The sequence below is a fragment of the Aedes aegypti genome, chromosome 2, assembly GCF_002204515.2.
Source record: "Aedes aegypti strain LVP_AGWG chromosome 2, AaegL5.0 Primary Assembly, whole genome shotgun sequence".
NCBI lineage: Eukaryota > Metazoa > Arthropoda > Insecta > Diptera > Culicidae > Aedes > Aedes aegypti.
The window spans coordinates 300,618,323-300,630,268 of record NC_035108.1 but is presented as its reverse complement, the minus strand read 5'-3'; the positions used below and the strand labels follow the sequence as shown (position 1 = coordinate 300,630,268).

Below are 11,946 nucleotides of genomic sequence, written 5' to 3'. Positions count from 1 at the left end.
TCGGCTAAGGAAGGCCCTATCAAATTATGTGTCTCTAGTAAATTTGGGATTCCTGAATCTGATGCCGTTCTCAGAAATGTCCCAATGTTCCAGCACGTCATAATTTAAGGTATGATTTATCAAACTTCAATGATGTTATCCACCAAGCAGAAATTCAACTTTGATTTAAGATAGAATTTGGTTCCAATTACACCAAGTTTCTCAACATGTTTAAAGTCTCTATACAAAATTCTTCGTTTCTCTTAAGTATATGGCAAAATACAATACTTTTCTAATTTCGTCAAACGGGGTAACAGGGGTGAAACTTACAACAAATTGACGAGTAACCGAATTGACAATTTCCTGTAGTATTGAGAGAAAATATTTCAATTTATTACAATGTTTAATGACTTTTTTTTTTTTCAAGGCACTCCGTGCTCGTGGCCACTACTGTGCCGGAATCAGTTTATCTGTATCTTCCTTACCGATACAGTTCTATTTTTAGCTAATCTATATTTACATCTGCTTTCACTCTCTTCTGCTCTTCTGCTCTCACACCGAGCAGGTAGGAGAGTGCTCTGCTGTTGTTCCAATCGATTTCCATAAGCCATAGTCCATTGCTCTTGCGGTGGTTCGTTTTGCCGTGTTCCTGAGTCGTTTGAGGCTAGCTGCCTGCGAAGTGGGTCAGTTTGTCTCATTCACCATCTGATACTGACGAAGGATGGATGTGTCACCCTAAGCATGGTCCTCCGAGCGGCGTCTTCTGGTGGCTGGACGGGTTATTTTATTGGAGGGGCTGGGAATTGAATCCATGACCTTCCGCTTATGAAGCGGAAGCGTTACCACAAGGCTACGGACCCCCCTGTTTAATGACTTTAAAACTTAAAATATTGCTTTATCAGCCAAATTGCATGCAAGTTTGCCAGCTTGTATGGCAATTTATTCGCTTCATTTGCCACAGAATTCAAACTTCAAATGTATAACAATTATTATCAACGAAGTTCATAATACTTTCGATACTCAATTTTTTTATGTTTTCGAAAGGTATTGTATTTTGCCACAGAAGAGAAACGAAGAATTTTGTATGGAGACTGCAAGCAAGTAGAAAAAATCGATTTAATCTAAATTTTATCGTGCAATTTCAACCAAATTATATCTGAAATGAAAGTTAAAGTCATATATTGCATGCTTGATGGGTAAGATCACAGAAAAGTTTGATAAATCATACTTTAAATTTAATGTAAAAATCAAAGAAAACAGTGTGTTGTACAACAACTTTGGCGTCAAACGAAATGAACTAAGGGGTGGAAAACGGATTCAAGAACAAAATGGAAAAAGTAAAAGCAAACGGAATTGAAATGAAAAGTGATAAGGAATGGGAAAAGCACGGAAATGAGAAATCAAAAAGGGCATGGAAAACAGAGCGAAAATTTCAAGAAAACTAAATGAAAATGAAATAGAAAACGGAATCAAAGTGAATGCAAAATGACGAATGAAAAAAGAAATGACATGTAAGACAGAAAGGATATAATAATTTTGAAAGAATCCAATAGTCTAATGGGTAGGCGGAACCTGATATATGAGGAAATTGGAGAAGTTTAATCTGACTAATAAGTATTTTTTGATTTTTGTTTTCAAATTTTAAACTTTATATATAATTTTATGAACGAAAATAAAACCACGTGATCATAACGGAAGGGGGCTAGGGGGTATTGGTCAAAACCACGCAAAGCAACGAAGGTGAAGGGGTGTTCAAAAACCCAAAAAAAAATGTCCACGTGGTTTATGGATGACCCCTAAGGCAACATTCGCTGATATATTATTATTTTCCATCAGGCAAAAAATAAAGTAAGAAACGTATCCAAAATTGTACTAGAAACTAAAGAAATGTTTGTATCATAGAGAGTAAAATCGTGTGTTTAAGCGCATTAGAAATGAAAAAAATCACCAATTATGGACAAAGATCTCAAACTTTTTTAAATATGTACGGCGTAAAAACGTACGCATATAAACCGATCTATACAAATTCTCAAAATAACATTTAACTCCATACAAATGCTGACCAAAAGTACGACTCTTACTCAGAATGTTGAAAAATGATAATTATTTGACGTAACATGATTTTTGAAGGCTATTTGATAGAAATAGTCGCTGAAACAAAAAATCAATATTTCCGGTACCGTACAGTACATAGTATATCGAAAACTATGCAACATTTGCCACACAATGAGGGGTAACTGATCATTTTAGAGTGTTTCTTAGATATCTTGCACTGTCTTTGAAAAATTGCCTTATTTTTGAAGAAGCTCTATGTTATTCACTTCTTTACATTCTCAAATGGTAAACATGTCAAATATGGTTCGAAACATCTTCAAAATAAAACAGAAGGTATGTTCTTTCGAATGAGACCGGTTGAGAAGGATTTCGTCATGATTTAGTACAAATACCGCAATTTATGAAGAGCAACATTTACGAAATTTGAAAAATTCAAAAGGGCCAATCTCAGCTGACATCCTTCTAGGAAATATACACCGATCGATCTAAAGAAATAATAAAAAAAACATTCGAGAAGGAATTTGCAAACTTAAATATTTTGACTTTTGGTCAGCTTTGGGTCACTGTGGGACGGCGCCGGTATTGAGTTTTAAAATGTGTGCTCTTGATTTGTGCACATTGAGTAATGGTAAACTAATCCCAAGCCTCATTCATTAAATCTCTGTGCAACTTCGATTGCTCTGGTGAATCACGGAATGGCAACTGATTTCTTACTGATAATACTATTGAAAGTCATATTTGAAATTATAAAAATAAAGATTGCCATATTTTGTAATCTATTTCTAATAATCATTGCTTTCATATTCTTCAGAAATCGACCCTAATAATGTTGGTAATTCGTTTGAAATATGATTAATTTGGAAGCTCTGTTATTATCACAACATTGTACAGTATTAATCGATTGATGTACAGAAAACCGATAGCAATTTCAAAAACCCAAACATATAGCATGCATAAGCAGAAGCGTAGCTAGGGGGGTGCGGTGGGTGCGGTCCGCACCGTGCCCCAAGATCATAGGGGCCCCAAAATTGTAGTGCGGATGCCTCATAGCATTGAAAGTTCGACCTAGCTTGACCATTTGTATGTTCCCAAGCTAAAAATTAGTGTAATAATCATAGGTTTTGAAGGAGATTTGGATCAGCTGTGTACAGGGGCCCCTTAATAATTCCTTATTTCAAATACTTTAAGGCTAGATTAAGAACCAGCAGAGGGGCCCAGAGGGATCGTCGCATCGGGCCTTCCATTCTAGGGGCCTCCACAAATATTTGTTGTTGTTCAATCGATTGGGCGCATGAAAGAATTGAGCCCTCGAAAAGGGCCGCGTTTAGCTAAACCTCATGTGGATACTTAAGTAGGCTCAGATACCTTTTTTTTAAATGTCGAGTCTAATTACGACTTTGGATTTATAAATATTTACTTCATGAATTTTGATTTTTAATTAAATGCAACCAGAAATCGCATAAACGTTCACGATATAACTCGTTTATTGATACTTATTACATCAAACCCGTAATACACCGTGGATAAACTCGTCAGATTGATGAGTTTCCTCGCATGAAACGCTTTTTTTCTGAGTCTATTTGTACATTTTGTTTTGTCCCGTACACTCGTACAAAGTAAGTCGAATCAATCCGTAGCAGCTGTCAAATTAAAATTTGTTATCATAAGTTAAATCGCTTAAGATCACAGGTTAGTTCGGTAGAATATTTATACACTCGCATTGTATGTTATTATTCATCACATTATATATGCCCGCATATCACCTCCACTTTCGTACGTAGAAGGCCTTTTCGCGACATCTTATGAGTGAAATTTTGCACATACAAAGCCTCCAGGTGATTTCGATATACGTACATTTTGGTTGTCTGGGTAGTTTGTTGGCCTCCAAAAATCTGGAGCATTATTGGTGAGCTTTGAGCTTGAGGTAATCAAAATTTCTTATTATTTTTGATCGTCCGAAAATACTAACCGAAAATAATCTGAGTTAATTCTCGGGTGGCTTTAAATAATTATTCGGGATATTTCCTTAAAAAAATCTCCTGGTTATTTATATGAAATAATTCAATGAATTTTACAACTTTTTTGTTAAATTTATTTTGAGATCTCTCAAGGTTTGGTTTAAAACAAATAAGATTCTTCCAAAAATTTGTTTAGAAATTCTTTCAGGATTTTTTGCAGAAATTTTAACTTGGTTCTTCAGAATAAACATTAGTAACAAATTCAGGGATCTTTTTCCAGTGCCAAGGAAAAACGGTTGCGATGCGAATGGCGTTGGAAACAGCAAAATTTACAATTTCCATCACAGTAAGCATGGAAAAAAAATCAGAAAAATGTCTCTCTTACATCCATTTCAGACGAGGACAGAAGTACTTTGTGAAGCAAATTGAATTTGAAGCACAGAAATGATCAAACCAACCAAGTCAACTATAATGTTGAGGGTAAAGGTTCGTGGGTTAAGTTGTACTTTCAGCAGCGGATTCCACAGATCCCCCGTTGTATGAATAATCATGTTCCTTTTCTATTTCTATGAACATCCTTTTACAAATCTTCCTCTAGTCTTTTCCTTCCGATAAAAGCGTTCAACGTTTACATTCAATTAAACTACTTTATTTTAGTGAAACAAGGTGCGCGAATTGCATGTCTAACGATTGGATTCATAGTGACAAATCTATTGCTGTTGTTCAAACTGATCAGTTTCTTCTACCTTCTAGTTCCGTAAATATGACATTATGCGATTGTTACTTTAGTATTTGTAGTTCATGTTGTTTAGTATAAAAAATAATGTATAACATTTTGTATAAGGTGGGATCATATTACATTTGAATGTTTAACTTATGCAATGTGTTGTAATCTAATTACTAACAACTAACACATGACTTTAAAAATTAGTAAATTTTTTATTCTTTAAAAACTTACTCATTCTTTTGTCGAATAAGTAAAACGGAATCGATTATCTTTTCAGAAACTGATTATTGTTATCCAAAACATGAGTATCTTTTCTGAAACTTTAGAATCACATATATAGAAGTCAAGATCTCCAGCAAGTTTTCTATATGAACTACTGAATTAAGTTCAGACGTTGTTTTTTTTTTTTTTTGTGTTGAGAATTTATACAGTTTTATAATTTATGCGATAGTGGGACAGTACCAAAATAGTAAGAACAACCCAAGTAACCAAATATCACTTTAATTCGCCCTCCGTGCTAATATAGTGCAATTATAGAGCTGACATGCCATATATTAGCCGTTTAATAGTCCTATAAACCCAAAAAGGCGAATAAGTGGGCCAGTGGTTACTTGGGAATACAAGTATTAATTGATAAGTTAATGAAAACTGAGTATGATATAATTAATTTAACTAGGGTTAGTTGATATGTTTATTTCAAAACACGCTTATCAAAACACGCTAAATGTTTTAATATTAACACTTTGATGAGATCTTCTAACACATGTTTTGTAACTTGATGATTTAAACAATATCCTAAACGATTTCGACAAGTCTTGGTAATTTTCAATTTGACTTTTTGATATACCTTCACTGCCTTAACTGTACAAAACATTGTTTAATTTTTGCATCTCACGTTACATTTTCATCGATTTTCTGCATATTCCTTGGAATAATATTAAATAGATTGATGTTTTGTCAGAAATTCGCTTTTTTGTCTTTTCCAGTTTCAATCCCTCCCACGTTTTTTTCTTTCGACGTTTTGTCATTCGACGTTTTGGCGTTCTACATTTTGGCATTCGACGTTTTGCCCTTTCGACGTTTTGGCATTCGACGTTTTGACATTCGACATTTTGTCTTTCGACGTGACATCAATTTAATCAAATTTACAACTGGATTTAAGACATTTAGATGATTCTCTAAAGATTTACTCATTTTTTTAGAAACAAGAAAAATTGATTCAGTTTATTATTTTGTTTCTCGGGAATAGAAATGTTTCATCAGAATTCAGTAATTTTAAAATATGTAGTATTGAAATGACTTCAAAACATTTGACGCACTGATTTATTTGTAAAGCATGTATATTGTTATATCGTATGAACAACAGATAGTAAGAATTCAATAGTTTCATTTCAAAACACGACTCTTGCAGCTTCCTTCCAAAGTTTGCCTGAAAATAGCACTTCGATGAGAGACTCTAATAATCATTTTATCACCTGAAGATTAATTGAGGGAGTTAGAAACAAAGGGATGTAAGTGACAGTAAGTGTAAGTGTTGGACGAAAAAATCACCCAAAAATACCGTTGGAAAGTTTTGAAACTGTTTTTTTTTGTATATTTAACTGAAAACCGACCAAAATTTCATTCGCACCTTTTTGCGTTTGAGTCCCTCAAAAAAAACTTGAACTATTTCGATATGTTTTGGTTACTGTCAATTAGATTTTATTTTATTATCTCACAATCAATCAAAAAATTGGTAAAAAGTTATAACATGGAAAAATTATATTGTTAGCTACTCTAACTGTTCAAAACATTGTTTAGTTTTTGGATTTTACGTTACATTTTTATCTATTTCCTTCGTTTTCCTTGTTTATCGAATAGATGGACGTTTTGTTGGACATACGCGTTTTTTTACAACGTTTTATCTTTTTGACTTTTTTTCCCTACGCCATTTTGGCATTCGACGTTTTGTCCCTTCAACATTTTATCCTTTAGACGTTTTGTCCTTTCGACGTTTTGGCATTCAACGTTTTGGCTTTCGGCATTTTGTCTTTCGACATTTTGTCTTTCGACGTTTTGTCCCTTCGACATTTTGTCCTTTCGACGTTTTGGCATTCACCGTTTTGGCACTCGACATTTTGTCTTACGACGTTTTGTCACCCAACCCAACACGATTGGGTTGGATTTTACAAATATTTGACATCAGAAATGGGTCAAATTCGTTGCTTGAGAGTATAATATTAAACCATGTAGGAATGAGAAGTTCTTCAGACGACAAAAGCAGAAATTTCCCCAGGATCTTTTGACAGTTTTTTTATCAAGAATTCTTTCAAATATTAGACTTTTTTACAACTTTTTTAATCCAAGAATTTAGAGAATTTCGGTAGAGTACTAGCAGTTCCAAAATTTTACTTCAGAAGAATCTGTTCATTTTTTTTTTTTTGCTTCAAGGTATATTCCAATTTTTTTTCTTAGGGTACCTCTATGAATTTTGCTCATAAAAAAACATAAAAAATCAAGCATATTATCTTGATTGCCTCCTAGATCTGCACAAAAAAACACAATAAAGAATTTGCCAGTGATTGCACCAGATATTAACCGATGAACTGTTCCAAATGTTTTTCACGAGTTTTCAAAGAAATCAAATAGGAATAACCGTAAGCATACTACTAAATACCGTACAACATACAGTAATGTATCCAAGAATATCTTTAAAGATCTTTATAAATAAGACCATATAGAAACTTTATATACACTTATACTATTTCGTCGACCTCAGTAAAACAAATAGCCGAGAATCCAACAGCTGAGGATTCGGTACTTTTCAATACCGAATATCGGTTATTAGTTTACCGAGATTTCCGCAATCCAAGTTTTGTATCGAGATTTCGACAATCGCAATCGAAATTCGATAAACGTTTGCCGTAAATTTATATTCATTGAGTTTTTAATCCCTCTACCGGCAGCTCCATTTTTTACCGCCGAAAAAATATTCAATTCATGATAACTCTTTTGTTTCTTAATATTTTTGCACCATTTTTTACAAGATCTCAAAAAACTCTTTTAACTTAAGAATCCGTATCGATAATAATCATTGGTCATCTGGATCCGAAGATATTCCAAAATTCCTGGGAGGACCGACGAGTAGCCATAACCCACGTAAATATCTCAGGATACAGAATTTTTATGGTATTCGGATATTCATTCCACGGAATGATACATTAATGCGAGTATGTTGTGAAAAAATGAAGTTATTTGGTGCAGCCGTCTTTTCTAATTCTGGTACCACGCTGGATAAATACAGATCTTGAAAACTCAAAAACACCCCATATCGTAATTTCCTGATTTCTCCAAGAACACTGAACCGATTTGTATGATTTTTTCAGAGTAGATCCTTATTACCAGGCATTATATTGTACACATTTTATTTTTTTGATAAACTGACCAAAAACAAAATGGCTGCCAAAGACATTTTATATGAAGCATGTCGATCCCCCAAGGAACATCGGAATATCTTCAAAACCAGTTCACCAATGGTTATTATCGAAACGGATTCTTAAAATAGAAGAGTTTTTTGAGATCTTGTGAAAAATGGTGCAAAAATATCGAGAAACAAAAGAGGTATCGCGATTTGAATATTTTTTTAGCGGCCAAAAGTCAAGCTGCCGGTAGAGGGGTTAATCACGATTTTTTTACAAATACTGAAGCTACGTGTGAACTCGCTTATAAAAGACATATCTTGCAAACCTCTTTTCGAGGGGCCCCCAAATCTACCTCCGCACCGGGCCCCCAAAACTCTAGCTACGCCACTGTGCATTAGGTGTCTACTTTATTAAATGCACGGTTCTTATAATGATTTTCAAGTTATTTGATTCATTTAAATACAGTTTTAGAATTAATTTTCGAGAACGAAGATTTTTATCATAACATGGAAGCAAGAAAAGTTTATGGAACACAATAAAAAACAATAAATTTAATTGCTTTGTGCGAAAAAACTTTGAGAACTATCCAATAAAATCTCCATAAATTCGATTGTTTTTTGCCTGAATTAAGATGGAAGAATATTAAAAATTTATTGTAATGTATATTACATTTAAATTACGTTTATATTGCAAACTGCTATTTACTATGATGCAAAACAATAGAACAAATTGTTAGTCAATGTAAAAATTACCTTTCGTTTTATGGTTAATTCGTTGGAAAATAGTATATTACAATTATATCTGATATTATAACAACAAGATCTATTGTATTTTAATAATATTTTTTATCAGGGCATGATGGTACAGAGTATGATGATGATGATGATGGCGCTGATGTTTTTGCAACGCTAGAATGTCTTATTATTTGATTACCCCAGAGAGATGTTGAACAGTGCGCTGCTGGCTGTAAAAGGAGCGGAATCTTATGGGTGCTGCAGGAATCTGACGGAGATTATGTCGATAAAATTCCCCTACCGGTATAGAGATAGGGATCAGGGCCGGTCCGATGTTTGCATACAGTGAGTAGTAAGGTGCCATAAAAAGGGGAACTGAGAACCGAGCAAATTAGACTTGAATTGTCAATTAAGGGTGTGGATAAGTCTTCCGCAGAAGGGGGAAACTTTTATCGAGTTCTAGATTTAATGGCTGAGGGTTTAATTTGCTTGCGGTGGTAAAGAAGTTGAAATTCAAAATAGAGCTGTCTTTAGGGAGCAATGAATGCGGTTATGCTTGTTTTACTACGAAGGTTTCGCACTGTAATCCGGTGACTGTTATTCAAAGTGCATCTGTGGGGTGCGGTTAAACGAATTAATAATTTATTGTTAATTTTTGGTGTTTCGCCCTCTGTGTGGCTTATAGGTTTAGGGACACATGCTTCTTCTTCTTTTTCTTGGTATTACATACTCACTGAGACAGAGCCTGCTTTTCAGCTTAGTGTTCTATGAGCGCTTCCACAGTTATGAACAGAGAGCTTTCTTTGTCAAAGTTGCAATTTTCGCATTCGTATATCGTGTGGCTGGTACGATGATACTTTATCCTCAGGGAAGTCAAAGAAATTTCCATTACGAAAAGATCCTGGACCGACCGCAAAAATATCAAATTATGAAACAGAAATCGTATTAGTCGCAACTGATTTAGTCGATATCAATCATTCTACGGTGCGTTTGCGGCATGTCGCCTTTCGTACCGGTTCATACTACTCTAGTATGACTTAACTTCACCACCGCCAAACGATAACCACATTGCTGTTGGTGTTTAAGATAAAGCCTGATACGGTATAGTCTACCAATAGGCGTGGTATTGAGAATCAGTAAGAATGTAGCTGACTGCTCGAAAACTAAGAACGTTATGTTAAAATTTCTTGTAGGTAGGTACCTATATAATATTCTCGTTTAGGTCCATAGGCTTATTTTAATTGCTTGTAATTCAACAAATAGTTTGAACACTAATTTGATTCATTAAGAAGGTCTGCCTTTCTAAATCTGATTGTAGTAAAGTTTTATGTTATCGTACAGAAGCAAATCAAAACAATTCACATGTATCATTTCTATTTCTGTAATCCAGGACGTATTTGGTCAGGTTGGCACTAAATAACAATTCCTTCCAAGGATGCTGAGTGTCTTGTTGGCATCATAGACATTCCATGTACCTATATTAGCTCATAGATGTTCAATGATGTTCCGCGGTAGTTTTTTTACGTTGATGGAAGCAAAATACTCCGAAACTGCGATAATTTTATAAGTTTTTAAAGTAAAATTTCTGTCTTGTTCACTTGTGAATCGATGTAAATTATAAATATTGCTTGACGTTGTTGGTTCGTAGTCGTTTATTACCAGCGATGGGTACGAATGCTCCGAAGGAAACCTTCGATCAGGGAGAGTTCGACGAGGACGACTTGGGAGAGGTCTAGATCGAAGTCACTGCCGAGCGGAAGCGTTTGTTCAGCAAAGAGCTGCGGTGCATGATGTAATGCTTTGGAGACGATCAGAACCCGTACACGGGGAGTGTGGATCTGCTGGAGGATTTGGCCATTGAATTCATTACCGAGATGACACACCGGGCGCGTTCATGTCGAAGGCATAATCTTCCTGGTGCGGAAGGACGCGCGGAAGTATTCCAGGGTGAACGATCTGCTGACGATGAACGAGGAACTGAAACGAGCTAGGAAGGCCTTCGACGAAATCACGTTGGCGCGGAAGCGAAGATCAAGGAGAAGTGAATGTGAATTGTGGGAGAGTTTCTTCAAATAAATGACAAAACGACAAATGGCAAGGTTCTGATTAAAAAAAAAGTCTAATGCTGATTAAAACAATTGAAAATGTTTATAAGTCTAGTTTTGCACAGAAATATTCACCCTTTTCTTAGGTGTAGGCAATACTGATGGAAAAGTCAACACAACCCCGGGTGCTAAACTTATATGGAAACTTTAAGTGGCTGAACCGTTTTGTCAGCTGAACTACTGAATTCGGTTTTCGAACCATAATTTTCAAGCATTTTTTCAACCGTTAATTCTTGGAAAATGTATATAAGCACATGCTGATTTTCAAAGTTTGACCTTGCAACCAGCGCGGTGGTACTGACGGTGGCAAACCGCGCGACGACTAGAAGGTTAATGTACAAATACATGAGTTGTAAGAATGTTAACGTCATTTGCGGAATAAAGAGAGCCAAAATTTGTAGAAAAGGTATTTTTTATTCTTATCTTATGTTGTTATATGGTGATCAATTTCGCCCCATTGGGTAATTTCCAATGTTTAATATTAAAGTTTCATAATTCAATAATTCATAAAAAAAATCAATAACGTACACTGATGGAGATCGGATCACGGTACCGTAAAACGGGGTAACCTTGATAGTTTTTTGGAAGAAAATTAGAATATGTCTGCATTCTGATTTCAGGATTTTTATTTTATATTTTCAGACGAGTCATGATATCTTAATTGTCGATTGCAGTTGAAAGATTGCTCAACGATTCTTTTTGTGTGAGCAATTCTCGCTGAAACCAGGCCGCCATCGGCACCCCTCGTTAGAATTCCAATTTTATGACACTGATCGCTAGTTTTCGATAAAACTTAAGGGTGGTCCTTTCGGTTTTCTCAAATTGGTGGACCCCTCGTACGCCAGCTGGCTAAACAGTTTGCGAAAAAGCCCATTTTTTATAAATCTTGCGTATTTCTTCACGTCTCATATTTGGCTTGGACCACATAGTAAACTTAGTGGCATCGTATAGAGAAAAGATATAGCTTTCATTTGAAGTTTGGAAAAA

General features: G+C 35.0%; 1 pseudogene; it reads left to right on the top strand.

Annotated features, from left to right (window-relative positions):
- The first annotated feature begins 10,518 nt into the window (after nucleotides 1-10,518).
- Nucleotides 10,519-10,929, top strand: LOC110675719 (annotated as a pseudogene).
- The last annotated feature ends 1,017 nt before the right edge of the window (nucleotides 10,930-11,946 follow it).